Below are 21,316 nucleotides of genomic sequence, written 5' to 3'. Positions count from 1 at the left end.
ACATCAGAAGTTGGAAGAAGAACCCTGATTTCTGGCTGTGGGGCTTTTAAGCTGCATGGTTAGTATAAAGATACAACAGCAATGTGATGTGGTGGAACTTTGGCTCCAACCTTGGTCTGCCAACTCAGTGTTCATGGTTGAGGAAGTTCAGCCCATTTCCTGGCATGATTGAGGGTTGCAGGCCAAACTTTGAGGTTGACTAGGATTGATTGCCCTGAGTGCTGAGCGTGGCTGGTTTCCATGGAGGTTTGCAGGAGGGAGGCCAACCTTCAGAGAATCAGTCTTGGAGAAGTTAACCCTTACCACTCATAGAGGATGGAACCCCAGAGATGAGCAAGGAATAGGAGACTAGTGGGAATGACCAAAGAGATACAGAAGAGAACAAAATAGAACTTCTAAAAATGAAAACTATAGTTGTTGAAATAAGAGGGCCTCAATGGAGAGAATAAACAGTGAATTAGACACAACTAAAGATAGAATTACTGGAAAATATTTTCTAATAAATAGAATGCACACAGAAAGAAGGAGATAGATAATGTGGCAGAAAACTTGAGGGAGCATAGAATGAGAAGATATACCAAAAACTCTAATAGAGATTCTAGAAAGTTTTGGAGATGAATGATGGTGATGGTAGCACAACATCATGAATGTGATTAACAGCCCTGAATTACATATTTAAGCATGGTTAAAAGGAGAAATTTTAGGATGCATATATGTTACTAGGAAAAAAAAACACACAAAAACCCATGGAACTGTGCAACACCAACAGTGTACCTTCAATTAAACCATGGACTGCAATTAATAGCACAGTTATAAAAATATGCTTTCATCAATTGTAAAAAAGGTACAAATCCAATGCAAGTTATTAAAATTAGGGTGGGATGTAGGAACCCTGTATTTTATGCATGATTATTCTGTATACCTACCACAACTTTTCTAGTTAAAAAAAAATCCCCATGCATTATGAAATTAAACAATACCACATCTAAATATCCAATGGATCAAAGAAGAAATCATAATGAAAATGAAAATGACGGATGACCCATAGTTGGAAATCATCCAATTCCAATGTTCTATGCCCTTGAGTTAATTTGGGAGGGAGGACACTGAAGGCCCGACAAAGCTCTGTGACACTCCAAAGAGGGATTGATCCTGAAGCAATTAAGGCAAAAACAACTAAATCCTTGTCCTGTGGAGACTGCAGTTCTTTTTATTGATTGGTCAAATGGTTTAAATTCCCTCACTCAGGTTGCTTTTTTGCTAACTAAGGATAAAAACTTCTGTGTTGCATTGCATAGTGCCGGAAAAATAGCCCATTGAATAGACCTTGCCGACTTGGATGGAAGCACTTTGTTCTAGTTTGCCATGCTGCCGTTAAGCAAAATACTGAAATGGATTGGCTTTCATGAAGGGGGTTTATTTGGTTACAAAGTTATAGTCTTAAGGCCATAAAGTGTCCAAGGTAAGTCATTGACAATTGGGTAGCTTCACTGGAGGATGGCCAATGGCATCTGGAAAACCTCTGTTAGCTGGGAAGGCACATGGCTGGCGTCTGCTCCAGAGTTCTGGTTTCAAAATAGTTTTCTCCCAGGATGTTCCTCTCTAGGCTGCAATTCCTCAAAAATGTCACTCTTAGTTGCTCTTGTGGCGTTTTTCCTCTCTTTGCTTCTCTGGAGCTAAAGTCTGCTTTCAATGACCATCTTCAAGCTGTCTCTCATCTGTAGCTCATCTCTCAGCTCCTGTGCATTCTTCAAAGTGTCCCTCTTGGCTGTAGCAAGCTTGCTCCTTCTGTCTGAGCTTAGTAAACTAATCAAGGCCCATACTGAATGGGTGGGGTCATATCTCCACAGAAATGATCCAATCAGAGTTATCACCCACAGCTAGGTGGGGCTCATCTCCACGGAAACTTAATCAACACTAATGTCTGTCCCCACAAGACTGCATCAAAGAACATGGCTTTTTCTGGGGGACATAATACATACAAACCAGCACACCCTTACCTGGCTTCAGTGATGCCTGCTGGAATATAAGCACCAAGGAGCCATCCGTAATTTGTTAGATGGATACTAACATGTAGACAGGGCCTCTGGGTACCACAGGGAAGGGCTGTAATTTAATTGCCTGAAAGTTCATCTTAGCCTTCCACTGACGTGTGCTGCAGATTCACATCTTACGTGTCTCTAAACTGGAGAGCTAAAGGAGATGACTATGCCCTGGCTTCTCTCGCTCTCCTTCCAAACTACTTTCATTTCCTCTACTTTCAGTTCCTACTTACCTTGAGGAGAACAGGATGAGAAAAGCCCACATTCATTTCTCTGCCTTAGCAACAGATTGCAAAGAATTTGAGGCATACGTCTGGGCCAAGCACTGTGCAAACCTGCAAGTCCACGGAGCACCTGTCATTTTCACCCTAGAGCTAACCTTTCAGTACACAGACCTGGAGAAAAATTCTGTGCTGCTTTCTTCATTCTAAGGCCCATAATGCCAGAGTAGGACTCTTTACTCTGAATTCCTTTTCAGCTTATTAAAACTAGAACCCAAGACTGTAGATGATAGGGGGTCCTTCATCTAGTCCTAGTTCACTGCATCTAAGTACTTAATGTCAGTAATTGAACTGACCTTTTCAAAATTAATGATTAATCCAAAAACTATAGTGCAAATGCATATCTTTCTGCCCTTTCTCCAAATGTGAATGATTAAATGAAACAAACTGCTGCATGAGCCAAAATGCTGATTATTTAAATCTTTTGTGGATTGTGTATAAATACAAACCCTTCAACTTGATTTTCTATGCAGATGGAATTGAACTTGCTTAAGGTGTTACAACTAGAAAACTCTGTCTGACTTTCTTATCTAAATTTTGAAGTACAACTAAATTTCCTGGGAACAGAAACTGCACGGTGTGCCTTTGTCAGGTGGTTAAAAGCTGGTTATTTACTCCTCAACACAGAATAAGTTTGTGAGCAAACACATTACACCTATAACCAAATCCTATGACCAAATTAGGGTAAACATGCTCTCCCTACACTTTATATGAAATGTAAAAGAAGTTCAAATAGGCAGATAAAAGAGGCATCTTTCTCCTCTTAAAAGGCAATTTTCAAAAATGAATTGACTTGAATAATACTATGTCTGAATAATATCAATAAAAAGAACAGCTGTAGCACACCACATGGGTAAATGGAGACATAAGATTACCAAGTCTTATTCAAGCAATATCTAGATTCTAGAATAAGGAGGTGAGAAAACACAGATGCATTACTTGAGGCTAGAAAATGATCCAAACAGTGAGTATTCTTTCCTTCCCCTGACAAAAGGGATACTATTTTCCTGTCTGTTTTCCCACTTGCTCCTGGCCAATACTGTAATTAAAATGCCTTCCTCCAAGAAATCCAAAGTGCTGTAGGGACATGGTCTAATTAAATCTCCTCACATCCCTGCAAAGTCTGAAGCTCCAGGCCCTGCCTCTACCCAGGCAGCCTGATGTAGGTGCACACAGCAGCTCTTTCTCCAGTGGCTTATGGAAAGTGACAGCTGCTGTCGGAAACAGCCTCTTTTTCCCAGAAGTTGTCAATACAGCATCTCTTCAGTGCCAGGATCAGTGTTTGCCAGCTGAAGGTCTAAAAAGCAATCAATCAGCTTCCATATGCATAATCTGCATATTCGTTCTTCTGCATAATACTCTGTTGACTCAGTTATGACTGGAGCGAAGTCTATGGATAGATGGAAGCATGTTTTACAGACTTTCAGCCAATTCATCTTTCTAAATTAATCTTTCTTTTTTTGTCCTTAGATATTGCTCTGTTCTTATTATCACCTTACTTGTCTTTTTCCGCATCTTTTCCAGTTTTATCTCTTGTGAAATGAGAGTACAGGAATTGCATGCACCACATCTGGGTTGGCGGTATTAATTATTCTGTGGAACTCTGATCATAATAGTGTCAAACTTTCTCTTGGCCATTCCAGCCCCAACAACATGTTGGGTAGCACCGTCTACTACACCTCTAGATTTGTTTCCTGTACTGGGAAATTGGAGCAACCAGAAGGCTGTCTGTCCCATAGTAAGTATAAGCACCTAATAAATGGATTTTTGGATGAGTTTTATGCAAGCATTATTTAATTTCTTTATTTTCCCATCTGCCACGTTCTCCTCATTCATATGATTGTCTGAGGTTTTCTGTGAAGGTGAGAAAATATTGGGACAGGCTTCTAATGGAGGTTTGTAGAGCCAGTGCTTCTAAAAATTCTAAAGTATATTATTCATTTTATTTATTATACAACTGGACAGTTTTAGAGTATTTCGTCACACTTGATTTGATCTTTAAAATAGTATTATGAAGAAGACATGGTGGTAAGCACTAGCCTCATGTCGCATAATGAAATGAAGTTCAGAGAGGTTGAGTAAGATCACAGAGGTCAAATGAAGGTTATCTGATTACAACATCAATTTTCTTTCTACTCTCTTCTGCCAATATCCATTCTCTTTCTATTGCCATCTGTTATTCACTCAATGATTATTTATGTCTTTTTTTTTTTTTTGTGCCAGACACTATGCTAGGACCTAGATATACAAAGATGGACAAGACACTGTTCTAATCCTCAATAAAAGGCATTTTATATGGGAAGCAGTCCTATAAAGGTTTAATGAAGTACTGGCCTGAGGCTGTATCAGTTGGTATGTACTAGGTGGAGAGATGAGGGAATTTTTGAACGGAAAATGGAATGATAAATAAAGAAGAGAAAAGCCTAGGCAGAGAAGAGAAAGGTATAGAGTTATGAACCAAGATGTGTTGTCTGGAGAACTCAGTGGCTCAATTTGCTAGTAGTGGGTTGGGAAGCAACAGAAGAGAAAGGTGAAGAGACCATCAGGAAGCATATCAGAGAAAGCCTTGTATGTCATTCTAGGGAGGTTGGACTTTGGTCATGAAGGCCATGGAAAGTCATTGAAATCTTGTAAGCAGGAAAAGTGACACAATCAGATCTGCTGATTTTCGAAGCTCCCTCTGTGTCTACTCTGTACCTATCAAATTGGCAAAGATGGATGAAAATGAATATGCTTCATGCTAGAGAGTGAGTGCACCAAAGTAGAATTCTCATAAAATGTTAGCAAAAGCTTAGTAATATGTGTTTGCTGGAAAGAACTTTGGCAATATGTGTTAAGAGCCTTAAAATGTTCTTTTTTTTTTTTCTCAGTAGGTCCACTTCTGCAAATATATTTTCGGGAAGTGATCTCAAATAAAATGATATCCTGGGACAAAGATGTTGTTTGCATGACTATTTTTTTAATAGCAAGACACTAGAAATAACCTAAAATGCCTACCAGTAGGGTAATAAGTTAAGGAAATAGTATAGCATCCCTTTATAATGAAGTTGATGAAAAGTTGAAAATATATGATGTAGTGGGCGATTGCATGTTTATGCTGCCCAACATCCTTTCACTCTTATTTTGAGAAAGGAGCTCTGCTTTCTGTCTGGTTCCAGGGGTAGAGCATGTGACCTAGGTTGAGCCAATCAGCACATTTCATCCACCCTGGTCTCAGTGACTGGTTTAGGGGGATCACGTGACCTAAGCCAGTCTAACCATAACAAATCTCAAGAATCATTCTGCAAATGCTGGGATAAAGATGAACCCATTTTCCTGCTGGACATGGACAAGTTTGTGGCAATTTATTACATAGCAACAGAAAGCCAATACAAATAGAAAGGTTTAAGCATATTTAATCAGACTCTAGGAATGGCAACATTTTATTGTAGAGTTAATACAAAGATGTGGGGATGACATTATGTGCCTTTTGAAGAAATGTCAACTCAGCACTTTATGAATTAAATGAGTAAAGAAAAGATTTATTTTGAGTAATTCTCCTCCTACCTTAAAAATAGTTCTACCATGTAAATATACAACCTTGAGATGGTGCAAAAAAATATTAAAGAAGTCTCCAAAGATTCAAAATCCATCCTTGTCATCATACTGCAAGGTAACCTTTGTAATTGAAATGGGGAAAAAGCCACTTTCCCTCTAGACTTCCTGAGCTTCATTGACTGAAGCTCCAGGATTGTGAAATAGGAAATTTAGGCAGCAAAATGCAGCCAGGGTATGAATTTGCTGATTTGACTCATGTGACCTGGAGCAGAGTCTCTTAAAGTTAATTCTCCTAAAAACACAGAGGTGGCAAGGTTGATTTCCAAATCTTAATCACTCTAGGCTTGGCATGTGGTAAAGAACTGACATGTCTGACAAAATATGAAGTGAATATTGCAGATAATTTTTTTTTTCCGGGTGTATATTTTATCCTCTATTTGTCCTAAGGAATATTTCAAGACACATTTGGCCATTTGGGGATATTAAGGTTGAAGGTAACTGGCACTCCTCAGGGTCAATGTTGTTCCCTGCAAAACACAATAAAATCTTGCAGGAGGCTGAAGGCTATATGAGAAAATTAAGTATTGATTGAGAAGTAGATATGATGTTGTGCAATATAGTTATTAGACTCAGTTCAGTGCTGTTAATTTGAGGTCTTGAGTTTTCTCAGAAGATTATGCTAGTTAACAATACATTATTGAAGTCTGGGGAGCTTTCATACTCTGCACACATGATTGTTGCATCCTCTTTTCACAACTGTGGAAGACTACTTTGCCCAATTAATATGCTTTTATTAAATACAGGTTAATAAAACTGCTCAGCTCAAATCTGATCACTTTCAGGGATTTGTGACACTTGGCAAAGTCAACTTTCCTTCCAAGTACTTTCTTTCTATCAAGAAATCAGGAATCTTGAATTTGATCATCCCCATTTTCCATTTCCTATTACTTACATTGGAACCTCAGAAAAGGAGAAGAAACGCAATTCATTCTTTTACTTCTAGTGTTTCTGTCTGCCCTAATGCCATTTGCAATGAAATTTGAATGGACAAGATCTCTGAACACTGGGAAGGGATCGGAAGTGTCTGTAACTCAACAATTGATGAAAAAATCCCCCATAAAATCTTAGAACTAGAAAGGGCCCCAGACACCATCTAGTCCTGTTCTTTCATTTTACAGATGAGAAAATCCATATCCAAAGTAGCTGTAACATGCTCAGACTTCATAGCTGATTAGTGATGGAACTGGGAAAGTAATTTGGGTGTCTTGACTCTGAATCTAGTTCTTTCCATTGCAAATTCTGCTTGCACAATTGTCTGCCTGCATTAGACAGCAATAGCATCAGAGTAAACAATTGCTTTGTGAATATTTGCATTTATCAAAATTTAAATTTACATTAGATAATTTTCTTCTGACCCTTAAATGCCATATGACGCTAATATACAGACTTCTGAAAACCCTGCACAAGTTTTTGATAGCATTTGTAATTTAGTAGATGGGAAAGTTCTTAATTACTCCCACTTCACTGATGACAAAATAAAGAACCAGAAAATCTAAGTGGCTTGTTATGCCATTTATGATAGACAGGCAGATATTCAAGCCTAGGTCTTTATACTCTTAGTTCAGTGCTTCTTTTATACTTCTATGCATCCTCCATTACTTACTCTAAAATTTGTGTTCCTGTGAAACTGTAAGCATTTATTTTAATCTCCCTCCTCTGAGCCAAATGCTCTCAAAGGGTTAATGTGTGCTGAATATTTTGTCAGGTATTCTTACTTAATGCCCCAGTTTAAAATTGAGGATAGAATTATATTTCTGGCTTCTCTGGAAATGGCAGATAATGTGCTGATCACTTTATTCAGTGTTTGCAATCTGTTTCATTAGGCTAATATGACATACAATATGTGAGTTACTTATTAATTTCTCTAAAGTTACATTTCATAATGTTTCTTCCAGCCTGCACAAATGACTACATAGAACCTCATTTGAGATCAGAACCACGATGCCTCAGAAGTAGTGTTCCTTTCTCAGCCGTCTTCTGTGACTAGCTCTTTCTTCCCCAACTAATATCACTCTGATTGACAAGGTCTTCCAAAGTTTTCCAATGTTGAACTTCCTTTTAAAGTGTTTGCAATTTATCTTATCCAATCAAAATGGGAACAATTCGTGCTTTCTTTATGTTTCCAAAGCTGCCATAAATTTGCGTAATAGATTTTTCAATGCCTAGTAAGATAATTGCTTTAGGGAGAAGATTAAAGTGAAGTCTGGGAGCAGTGAATGCAGTGTACCTCCATCATCCTGTTTCGAGTTGCTTCCCGTGTGACCTAGAAAACAAGGCTGGAGGAAGACAGCTTTAAATTCCTCACACTAAATTAGTTCTGAGATGCTCCTGGGCAAAGATTGCCAACTGAACTCTGTTTTGACAGTGGAAATATTTATGATGAAACATAATGAAGTAAAATTTAAATCCCAAATTGCCTGAACACGGAAGCACTAAAATTGCAATTCTGGTTATAGTGACACCTCCAATTATGGAAATCTGAAGTAATTTTCTTTAGAAAACGATTTCACTTTGAGGAAATGAATACTGGCTAAGGGTTATGACATATACATCAGGGGTTTCAAATCTGCTCTTGGTGTTACTGCTGACCTCAGACAACAAATTAGACTCACCATGTCTCTTTCCTCATCTGGAGTCAGCAATACTTACCAACAAGCAGTGTTCAGAGATATATGCCTCAGGAAGTCTCTAGAAATGAAAAGACTGAATACAGATTAGGAAGGTTTTCAGCCGTAGTAGCAATTGCAGGACATAATTTTAAGATCCCAGTGCTATCATCTTTATATAGGCAACACTCATGTTTTTTGGCAAAGCCATTGCTTTGAAACTGATTCTCAAGAGCACAGAAAATTTCTGACACAAGCTGTCAGTTGCTTTGATCCTCAGTGAATGAGTTCATTGGTTTATTCCTTTATTCAACAAATATTTACTGCATTCTTATTGTGTGTGAGATGTTTCGACTGATACTGAGGACACAATAGCAAATATGACTGATGTGGTTATTTCCTAGTCAGATTTTAAAGTCTGATATGTCTTCTTCATTCTCACCTTAAACTCTATGACCTTGAGGTTAGGACCATTCACCCTTCACCTGGTTGTTTCTCCCCCTTTTCTCTCTGTTGGAAGCCTCTGGACTTAGGGGCCACTGTTTTAGTTGGGAATTTGGGTTGTAAGAAACAGGAATTCCCTTTAGTGAAAACGATATATAAGGACATGTTTGAAACTGAAGGCGCCTTAAGGGACCAACTGTCTTATATCTGTCATGGACCATATTAGTCTGTCTTTCTACAGGCATTTTTGCTTTACTGTCAGCTTCATTCTCCTTTCCGCCATGTGGTTTCCTCTCCGTAGTCACAGTTTCTCCTTTCTCTTAACTGCAGCATGAATGCTGCTCACCATGGCAGTTCTGGTAGCATCTCATACCCTTGTGGGTTTAGCTCTCTCTGAACTGGCTCAAATTCTCCATGTTTCCTAAGTGTTGTGGATTGAATCCCATATGACACGTTCAAGTCCTAATCCTGTTCCTGTGAGTGTGAACTCATTTGTAAATAGGGTCTCTGAAGATCCTCTTTAGATGAGGCCAAATCAAATCAGGGTGGGCCTGGTTAATCCAATATGACTGGAGTTCTTATAAGGAGAAGAAATCTAGACAGAGACAGAGGAGGGGTAGGAGTGAGGAGGATATAGAAGGAAGGAAAAGGAGACAGATTGCCATGTGCTAGAGAATTTGTGAGCAAGCCACTGCCAGAATGCTACAGACTTCAGCATGGCCTTCCCATGCCTTGATGTTGCATTTCTAGCTTCCAAAACTGTGCCAATTAACTCCTTTTGTGTAAGCTAAGCAGTCTGTGGTATTTGTCATAGCAGACCTGGAAAACTGACACTGAGATTCAAAGAGGCGGAATTCAAGCATTTCAACTCATTATTTCACTTCAGGCTGTGTCATTGGTCCCTGCCCAATCCTTAGGCCATGTGCCTACCTCTGATCCAGTCAGCGTGGCTGGGGCAAGAAGTGGACCATATGATACAAAACACAGTGGCCTAGGCATCATGGCTGTGGGTTGTGGGCTCATGCGTATAGTTAGTCTAGTCTAGTCCTTCCTCCAATATGACTGAACTGCCTTGTACTTCAGATTCCTAATAACTGTTTTTTTATCGCTCCTTTCTTGAGTGATAAAATTGTTTTTGCATAGTACTTAGCCTACTAAGTCAGGTAGTTAGATATTTGGCCACCTGACTGACCCTACACTGGTTGCTTGCCTCTGCTAACTGTCTGCTTTGTCTTCTACTTGGCTAGACACCTGGGATCTCTGCATAGGTTTAGAGTTTTTCTAACAGCATCTCTTCTGTTCTTGTCATCATGAGTGATGTCTGATTTCAGAACTGCATTTTGAATCTTGTACTTGTCTACTTATCCCTACACCTGGTTATGTTTTCATGCTCATTATCTCTGTCTCCTCTTCCTCCAAGGTTTTACCAAAGCCCACAGATCTGTCTAGATTTTTGATCTATAGGCTGTCTAGCTTGGCCTGTCCTATAACTCTTGAGTCCCAGTTCTAATATGTTGAGCCTTAAAACTCATCAGGTCACTTCTGAGAATATCAATGCCCCCCAGGATATAAAAGCCACAATATCCACAATTCCCAGAGAATTACATTCTTGGTGATTTGTTAGCTTTTCCACACTTAAATTCTTTTCTGGAGGTTCTTCTATATGTCAGCCTAGAGGCCACCACCTTACCAGAATGTTCTCAAGTACAAACTGAGGCTTGATATCTCTTGACCATATGTCATCCTCACCCCTGGGAGGGCTTTGAAGCTTCAGCAGTTCTGCCTGGAACCACTAGCAAGTCAAGGGCACCTTGTATCTGCCCTTTGCTTCCACAGCCTTGACCCTGTTGCACCACTCTTACAGATACCACTCCTGGGTCTTCCTTGGTCTTAAAAGCTCCAGAGCACTGGTTATCACTGGAGGGCCTTAATTCTAGCATTCATGTACAGTCAAAGTATTTTTTTGTACTTTCAGATTCCTCTGATACTCAGAGCCTCTTCCCATATCAGTAGTCTCAGAAGCTGATCCTCTTTATTGGTAATGAACTTAGCAAGATCTGTTTCTGTGCTGATCCTCAGCCATCCGTCCCTAAAAACTCCCGAGGCTTAGAGGCCCAGAGGCTTGGTGTGTTACATCCTCAAGACTACCAAAGCGTAGTTATACTAAGAAATTGAATGTTTGTGTACAGTCAATACCAGTGGTCCCCAAGGAAATCTTACTTCTTGATGAGAAAAGAGATCCTCCAAATTTTTGTTATTTCCTTGGATTGGTTAATGTTCCCTCTAAAAGATACCAGAATATTCAGCCCTTTCAGAGATGACTTTTTGTAGAGTTTTAGGGCTGGAAGAGGCTTTTGTCCCTAGATTTTACCATATCATTCTATTGAGGAAGAAACTGAGCTACCAAGACATGAAGTTACTCTTTCAGTGTTCTGTAGCTAATTAGTGGTAGTGTTGGAAGTAAAACTAAAGTAAGTCTTGATATGTGGCATATGAATGACTGGAATGAAGGAATTAATGTATGAGAGTATGAACAAATGACTTTGACCTCCACTCCACCAGCCTGGTGCCCTTCTTTCCTTACCTATGGGTCTAAAGTTTGGATATTTATCTGAGATGGGTGGGGTTCAATTCTTCCATTTCAAAATCTGGTTTGGTCAACTCTCCCAATTGGCATAAAACAAGGACACTGATACGAAAATGTTTTATAAAGTGAAAATCACTGTGAGAATGCAAGGTGGTATTTTTGTTTGAAAGCACAGATGGATCTGACAATTCACAACAGTGCCATGCACATTCCTCATTTTTTTAGCTACCCAGAAATGGACCTCCTTTGGTGTTTAAGGAATTCCCCATCATATGAGTCTCATTGGTAAGCAGGACTTACCTCTCACTGTAAAAACAAAAAAATGCCAAGTAATTAAGTGCCTTCCCAGCTTCCTTTGCAGCTACGGCATGGATATGTGATCTACCTTCCACCAATGAGACATACCCACCTCATACCTGAACCAAGGAGAACCCATTGTGTGTGCAGGTGGAGGATTCCACAGGAGCTGCTCAGTGACCGTGTCCAGTGCTCAGTACCGGGAATGGGGGGAAACAGGTACAGGTGTTAGTGTTCTGTAGAAGCAGTAACAGCAGTAGCAGAGTAGTCCTCACTGACTGGCTTTTAGAGTGATTTTGGTGAGGTTCTTAACTGCTGCCTAGTGTCTTTATTCTGCATATCTTCTTAGCCAGGTTTTATAGCTTCCCTGGCAATTTTCTGAACTAATCAACGTTCTATCAAAAAATTCCTTTTCTGGTTTAAATTGGCCAGAATCAGTTTCTGTTGCCTAAAACAAGAATCCTGACTGATAGCAAAATTGGTACTGGCAAAGAAAGATGGAATCTGGGATTGGTTATCTGGTCTCACTGAAAATCCATCTTGTGTTAAGAGATGGGAATCACGCCAGTCTATGGCACGCATTGGCAAAGCAACTAAATTATCACCTTTGGTCACCTGGAAAGGAATTGCCCATTGAAGGCAAGGATTAGGGAATAAAATCCTGGCTTCCAATAGTATGAAGCTTATTAGGAAATCCAGGTGTGTAGTGGGTTGGTTTGCTCCTAAAGGTCCTGGGTGTAGCTTACTGAAGTAGAGCTTGACCAGCTCAAATTCTTAAAATTTTGGCCCATGATATAATTTGAAACCCAGGGATTTTATTATTTATTATATGCTAAACATATGTCTTCAGTTTTGAAGCCACAGGTCTTAAAGAATTGAAAATGTTGAAAATGAAACAAAATGTTTGATTCTGGGAAGTTGCCAAAATCCCAGATTTTGACTTATGCCATAATAAAAGCCATAGCAAAAGTAGCAATATGTATTAAGCACCTACTATGTGCCAGGCACTGTCTCAGATTTTGGGCAAATAGTAGTAAAAGAAAGCATGCAAAGTTCCAGTTCCTGCTTTTCCTGAGTTTACATTACAATGTCAGTTGAATTCATAGTGTTATCAGTGAAACTTCAATTAATGCATTAATCAGGTCAGGGTGGAACCCCAAGAATTGTGAAGGTTTGAAGGACCTGCTTTGTGTATAGCAGGCAGCCTCCTTCCACAGCAATTCCAGTGGTTGTTCAAGAGGCTCACGATAAAATGTCCTTGGTGGCAGGGATGGGTCCTCTTCGTGGGCCCAGCATCATGGCTTCCCTTACCAGGACTGACCTGGCTGCTGCCATTGCCAAGTGTGCTTAACTTGCTAATAGCAGTGACCAACCTGAGCCTCTGGCATACCCTGGGGTGACAAGCTACCCTTTTAGTGGCAGGTTGATTATGTTATTGTCTCTTCCATCATGGACTGGGGAGTGATTTGTCTTTAATGGAATAGATTCTTTATTCTGGATTTGGATTTGCTCTGCAACCAAGCTGCCTGGGTTCATATCCTGGCTCTGTCACTTACCAGCTACATGACTTGGGGCAAATTACATAAATTTGCCATGCCTTAGTTTTCCTATTTTCAAAATGAAGATAAAAATAGTACCTACATCGTTAGATTATTGTGAGAATAAAATCAGTGACTTCTATTGTGAGAATAAAATCAGCAACTTCTTGTAAAGCTCTTAGAACCACTTGACATAATCATAAGCACTCAATAAATGCTACCAATGAGGAGGAGTATGGCAATGATCTTAGACAACCAAAATGGTGACAGTAATGGATATATATCATTTTTGTTTGGCTGCCTAGCAACTGGATCCCATTTCTATGTTTAGGGAGTTCCCTACCTTATGAATCTTGGTGGATTGCCAAGCTTTTTTCCTCCTACAGGAGCTTAAAATGCCAGAGACTTAAAATGCTTTCTCTTTTCTCTGGGAGCTAAGAAGAAGGGCTGTAACCCAGGCTCTACTGACCAGATGCCTTTACCCTGTACAAAGATGCTGGGATCAAAGAGGTTCCAATCTGCTGACTTCCCCAGCAGAAACAGCATCAAGTTTCCAGAGATCATAGTGCCTGTGGTGGCTGCAGAGGAGGTCCAGGTGTGGCATCATGTCGTGGGGGAAGTGAGTCTTCCCTGTACTGTTTTTTGTAGAGAATTTTAGCTGTGATGGCTACTGCCTGTCCCCCTTGGTTCCTGGTCTTACAGCTAGCTGTACTGTGTAATACAGTAGACATAGTCACATGTGGTGTTTTCGTTTGCTAAAGCTGATGAAATGCAATATACCAGAAATGGGTTGGCTTTTACAGTGGGAGTTTATTAACTTACAGGTTTACAATTCTGAGGCCATGAAATATGTCCAAATTAAGGTATCAACAAGATTGATACCTGGACTCTGAAGATAGGCTGCTGGCATCCAGGGCTGCTCTGTCACAGCGGAAGGCACATGGCAACGTCTGCTGGTCTCTCCCTTCTCTTCCGGGATTCATTGCTTCCAGCTTCTAGCTTCAGTGGCTTCCTCTCTGAGCTTTTGCATGGGTCTCTCTCAGCTTCAGTGTGTTCTTTTCCCTAAACTTCTCTGGGGCTTTTTTCTGTGTTTTCTTTCTGTCTTTTATCCTTTTATAAAAGACTCCATAAGATGAGTAAGATCCACCTTGAATGAGGTGGGTCACATCTCAATTGAAATAACCCAATCAAAAGTTCCCACCTACAATAGATTGGCACCCATAGGAATGGATTAAAAGAACATGATTCTTTCTAGGGTATATAGAGCTTCAAAACCATCACATGTGGCATTTAAATTTAATTAAAATTAAATAAAATCAAGAATTTAGCTTCTTAAAGTTGCACTGGTCACATTTCAAGTGCTCAGTGGCCACCCATGGCTAATGGCAGTTTTACTGTGCAGCACAGGTGCAGAACATTTTCCGTAATTGCAGAAAGTTCTATTGGATTCTACAGACTTCTCATTAATTTTGTGAGCTTCCCAATATTCTTTTGGTAATGCTCTTCTTACTTACATTAGCTAGAGATCATTTCTGTAACAAATATTTTCCTGCAACAAATAATTCTGATACTGACAATATAGGCATTACTAGCAAAGTGTTACCACAACTTACCGTTGTGGTAGAAATCTCCTTTTATCCCATGTACTCCTTTTAGGGTACATGGAAAATGTACTTTCAGAGTTGAAATCAGAGTGTGATGTCCAGTCCTGAAAAAGGCCAAAAAAATGTTGAAATAGTTGTCTTTCCAGGGACCTGATGATATGTAACCTGCACGAAAAAAAATTCTCTCAAACTCAGATTAAGGTTTGTGTTCATTGATTAGTGAAAAGCTGCTTCTTCCATGCTTTTTAGCATTTCAGTAAAATGATTTGAATTAATTACTTGGAAAACCTATGATACTTTGCAAGGCATTTTATAATCTGTTTTATTAATCACTTTTTAAAAGTTTTTTTTCTACTTTATAGAGTCTTATTTTAATTAAAAAAAGATGTTTATTATAAAAATTGATTGGGAGACTGGAAAACAGGTTTGGAACCTGGAAAACTGGATTGCGGGCACCACAGTCAAGGTCACACCCTGGAAATACCTAGTTGGGAAGCTTCCGCTGCCACTTCCACCACTGCCACCACTGGCCACAACTGCCTCTGCACACTCAACACCACAGACATCCTGAATAATCTCTAAACTCTGTATTAGTCACTTTTTTATCCTCCCTGACACTGAATAAAATCAGTGCTAATGGGATAATATTTTAGCACACATTACAAATAAGAAAATGATGTTAGGCAAGTTGATCCAATTTGAACTAAAGGAGAGGATGTACAACATGTTGGATTGCTGAAAAGGCGGGTCACTAATGCTGTTCTTTTATCTCCAATAATATTTTTTTTCTTTTTTTAATCACAGAGGCCAAGGTTAGTCTTGTACAACTACCAAATATCCTAGGGACATTAACCTTTTTGTGCAAAAATTCTGTATTACGTAGAACTTTCACTTATTTATATGATATTTTAAGCATCATTTTAGTTATACTTCATATTCTTGATAACATGCTCAAAATTTTAACAGGGGTTGAATCCTAATTTTGCCTTTTCTATAGCAAACGTTATTTTCACATATATGGACAGCTGAGCCCTGTGTTTTGATGACACACACCGTGAGCTCATGTCTAGTATGTGAAGTGTGAAGGAATACAATAAAAAAGGAATACTCCTGTACAAGAAATTTCTTTATTAAAGCTTAATGCACTTCAAAAATCTAACTTACTCTGATATTAAATAACAATATGGAGTTTTCTTATATTTAATATCTGGTTTTCAGAAGTAAGGCTATGCTTTCATGTTTGTTGTTATACATGTTCTTTGCCAATGAAATCTAAGATAGAATAATTTAGAAATATACATATATAGCATTAATTCTACAATATATAGTATACAATTGTGTATATATATATATATATATATATATATATATATATTTAAAAGCCATGATCAATGTGCATTTGTGAGTAAATGGTATTCATTCTCTTTTTAAACTGACAGTATTTTTTTGAGGTAGAATTCGCAGGAGCTTGTACAGAATTGTTGGGTGCAGTTGTAAGTTGACTTCCCTGTCTGGGCTGTATAGATCAGTTAGAATTGCCATGTTTGCTTTAACTTGTATTAATGCTTCATTTCCCGGTATGCATTCGATGTCACTGTGCTTTTTTCTAGTTATATGATTTTTTTTGATCGGCGAAAAAAAACTTAGAATTTTTAGAATTAAGAAAGGATCTTAAGGCTCATCTAGTTTGCTCCCTTATGTAAAAAATGAGAAAATAGGGTGTTTTAGTTACCTAGCTGTTAAAACAGATACCATACAGTGGGTTGGCTTAAACAATGGGAATTCATTGGCTCACAGTTTTGAGGCTAGGAGAAGTCCAAAATTGAGGCATCAGCAAGGCGATGCTTTTCCTCTGAAGACTGGCATTCTGGGACTGGCTGCAGGTGATCCTTGGTCCTTGACTTTTTGTCACATGAACAAGGTGGTGTCTTCTCCTTTCTCTTCTGGGTTGGCTTTTAGCTTCTGGCTACAACCCGTGGCTTCTCTCTTAGCCTGACTTTCACTCTGAATATAAAGGACTCCAGTAATCCTGATTAAAGGATTCAGTTGGGCCAAACTTTAACTGAAGTAACATCTCAAAGAGATCTTATTTACAGTAGATCCATACCCACCAGAATGTGAACCAAGACCAAGAATGTGTCCAAACTGGGGTACACAAGTCAATCCACCACATAGAAACTCTGAGAAGTTAACTGCTCTAGATCATGTTCACATACCTAAATTATAATAGGGAAAGTCCTTCTTGATCTGCTTTAATGAATAATTAAGATTCATTTATTATCAGCACACAATTTTCAAATACATGTATTATTAAGCACTTGAAAGTTTTCTTCTTTCATGTCAAATTGTTCTCTCTCCTGGCCCCTACACATCACTTATTTATAAAAATAATTTGCTTGGAAATTTTCTCTTCAGAAGTAAGATAGTGATTTTTTTTTTTCATTTAGGCGATTCTCTTATTATTTGAAAAAGTCTCCAAATAGTCTTCTACCTTAACCAAATGGAATTCTCGCAATTCAAAATTAATAGGTTTCAACTGATGTGATTTTACTAAAATTCAAATTCAGTGAACTTAAAGGTGCTGAAAAGTATTGCAGCCAATTTAATGGAAGAAATAGGAGACAAGAAGCCTGTTATATAAGGCTATTTAAAGTTTTACTTATATCCACTAAAATATAAGCTCCATGAAGAAGGGTTTCTGTCTTCTTGACCATGCTTTTTCCCAATGCTGGCTGCATAATAGGTGCTCAAAAATATTGGTTGAATGAATGACTCATTCAGAAGTCAAAACAGCTTTCTCATTTATCTGTTTTCCATTTTACCTTCATTCTAGTCTCATTTCTTCTGTTTAGATTCTTTATTAGTGGGAAGGCAGGCAGGAGAAGGAAGAAGACAAAACATGGACTCTTCATATGTGGATTCTTGATTCTTTAGCAAGCTGCCCTCATTCCCACCACTTGCTATTTTGTGTTAACCACCTGGAATGTTAGTCTGTGCACTCTGTGATGTCAGAGACCTTGTCTGTCTTTGTCACTGCTGTTTCCCCAGTGTTGTGCCTGGCACATAGTGGGTTCTCAACAAATGTTAGGATGAGAGTGAGATACCCCCCCATATCCTTTTTCCCCTTGGGCAAGTTACTTCACTTTACTGAGCCTTGGTTTTCCCATCCCTTGCAACTTGAAGTATTGTTATGAGGGTAAAATGAGATAATGTAAATAATGCATTTATGGCAATAGAGATACACGATTATTCTTTTTTTTCCTTCATTATCTACCATTTGGGAATTTTGGAGGTTTTTTCCCAATATCTTGAAAAATTTGGAGTTTGCTTTCCAGAGCAGCAAATGTTCAGGAGAAATAGTGTTATGCTAATGTCTGTCTCTTACTCTGTAAGATCTTGTTGCTGTAGGAGGAGACCAGAAAGATGGAGTCCTTTTCCACTCCCAGCCTTTAGCACAAATGACAGGGATGACTTTGTCCTGGAAAGGTCTGGGTTTTCCCCACTCTGGAGACAGTCAACAGGGCTTTTTTTTTTTTATCAAAAGCCTGAAATTGTAGACATAGAGTTGAATTATGCCAGGATTGGGGAGTGATCCCCCTTCTGGAGATAGTGGGATGCCTGAAGTGGGGAGAGACAGAGTGGTGACTGTGTGCGGATTGTTGGGGTCCTATATCCCTGTCAACATAATGTCCCAGGAGGAGGCAAGGGGGGGCGGGATTTGCTGTGTGGATTATTGGGGACCGAACACCTGGTGTTTTAATCATAGTTCCTGTAGCCAAGTTAAGCATGAAGCAAGTGCATGTCCTAGGGAGAAACAGACAAGCTATGACTCCCAACAGAATTCTTTGGAACATTGCTAACTCTGGAACTCTTGTAATACCTTGAAAATGCTCTTCCTGTGCCTCCCCTACTCCCTGCATAAAAAAAGGACTGAGACTGGATATCCATCCAACTATAGCAGATTGTGGCTGAATCATACAATATTTAATTTCCAAAATAAAAGAAATATATAATTCCTGGTAATCTGGGGGCTGAAAATAAAACTCATACTGGCTACCTAGTGAACTAAATAGCTATCTTAAACACTTATTAAATTGTATTTTCATTCTATTCTCTTCCAGACTCTGAGTCTCTGGAGGGCAGAGAGCATATAAGGTATAACTTTGTAATTCCAGCACCTAGCACAGTTGAATGAAAGAAAGGACAAATGGTCTCTAGTGAGAATTCAATGATAGGCAAGGAGTTATAGTTCATTCATCATATGTATGCAATTTAACTTGACAGTAGACTTAGATCTACAGTACTGAAAGATGAAGCTGTCATTCTTCAGCTTGTGTCCTACAAGGGCAGCCCTTTGAAAATCAGATGCTTAATCCTGTCTCTTTCTCTTGTGAAAACACCACAAAATACAGCAGCTTTCCTTAGTCGGGTGCTTTGACTCACTGAGAGATTAAGGGTGGCTCAGAGCAGAGACAGAATTCAGGTAGGGGAGCCTCCGACTCACTGCTTCATGGTGTTAGACAAAATGGGATTGCAGAAGTATAGTCTGGAAGGAAATTTAATATTTTTTGCCTTATCTTACATTTTGCAATACCTTCCTTTAGTCCAGATAATCAGCTGTGGCTTTGGAGCAGATCCAGTATTGAGTTAAATGTTGATTCTGTCAAATTAATCAAAGGTAACCTGGTAAATGATATGCCTTGGACTTTTAAAAAAACCTGAGGAATTTCTCTTAATACAGAAATAGCAAAGCTACTGTCCTATATGACAGCAGAAAATATTTGCTTCTGTCTTATATATCAGTTGAGTTTTTCATCTTGTCCAATCTGGGGTCCACATGTGTATTTGTTTCAAGTTTGACAGCAGTCAAATATTGCTTTACTAATGCCAGAGAAAGAAAGCACTTGTACAGAGAATTGAAGTGCATAGGTGGGAAAGCATTTTGTGTGGAGCTGAGGCTGTGGCTCCACTGTGAGAGAGCCCTTGGCCCCATGGGCATGGCCACGGAGGGTGCTGTGGGGAGTGACTTCAGTGCCTGAAGGCGGACAGAGCTAGGTTCGAATTCTCAGTCTGCATTTTACTAGCCTGGTGACCATGGACAGTTTACTCTTTGAAACTGAATTTCCTCCTTTGTGTTGTAGAGTAATAATAACCATTCAGGGCTGTTTGGAAGATTATATGCATATAATACATGTTATTATAAGACATAATGTTTTGGTTTGCTAAAGCTGCTGGAATGCAATATACCAGAAATGAGTTGACTTTACAATGGGGATTTATTAATTTATAATTTGCAGTTCTTAAGCTGTGAAAATGCCCAACTCAAGACATCAACAAGACGATACCTGGACTCTGAAGATGGCTACCTCCCTCCAAGACATCTCTGTTACATGGGAAGGCACATGGCCAGCGTCTGCTGGTCCTTCATGCCCAGGTTTTGTTGCTTTCAGCTTCTGGTTCCAGTGGTTTCCTCTCTCAGCTTCTGTTGGTCCTTTCAGCTTTTCTGGGGCTTTTCTCTATGAGCTTCTCTTAATTTCATCTTTTAGCTTTTTTGAGGCTTCTCTGAGCTCTCTGGGCTTTATCTGTGTGTCCTTTATCCTCTTATAAAATACTCCAGTAAGGGGATTAAGACCCACCTTGAATGGGGTGGGTCACATCGCAATTGAAATAACCTAATCAAAAGGTCCCACCCACAATAGCTCTGTACCCACAGGAATGGATTAAAAGAACATGGCCTTTTCTGGGGTACTTAACAGCTTCAAACCACCACACAATATAACATAAAAAGTGACTGGTAATATATTACTGGCAACACTTATTATTATTGTATTTTTAGATCTGTATGATGTGGTTCTCTGCTAGGGTACGACAAATGCTGGAAACACGTCTGGCCTTTGGCAAGGAGGCATGTGCAACTGTCAATAAACTAGAGTATGAAGAGATCCGGGTAGGTAGGTTTGCTAGATTTAGCTAATAAAAATATAGAATGCCAAGTTAAATTTGCATTTCAGATAAACTTCAAATAATTTTTTTAGTGTAAGCATATCCCATGCAATATTTGGGACATAATTATACTACAAATTATTTATTATTTATATGATTTCAAATGCAGCTGGGCATCCTGTATTGTATCTTGGAATCAGTATATCCCCTCTTTCTGGAGAACTACTTTAGATTCATTTCTCTGTTTCTTAAAGGAGATTTTTTTTTAAAAATCTAGAGCATTTCTTTACTAACATACCAGTTTAAGCTTCAACAAGATATCAGCAAATAGTGGCTTTGATGTCTCCTGGCTGATAGCAAGTCATTGTGGGAATGAG

This window comes from Choloepus didactylus, chromosome 12, assembly GCF_015220235.1.
Source record: "Choloepus didactylus isolate mChoDid1 chromosome 12, mChoDid1.pri, whole genome shotgun sequence".
Lineage (NCBI taxonomy): Eukaryota > Metazoa > Chordata > Mammalia > Pilosa > Megalonychidae > Choloepus > Choloepus didactylus.
Note: the sequence above shows the minus strand (reverse complement) of the source record.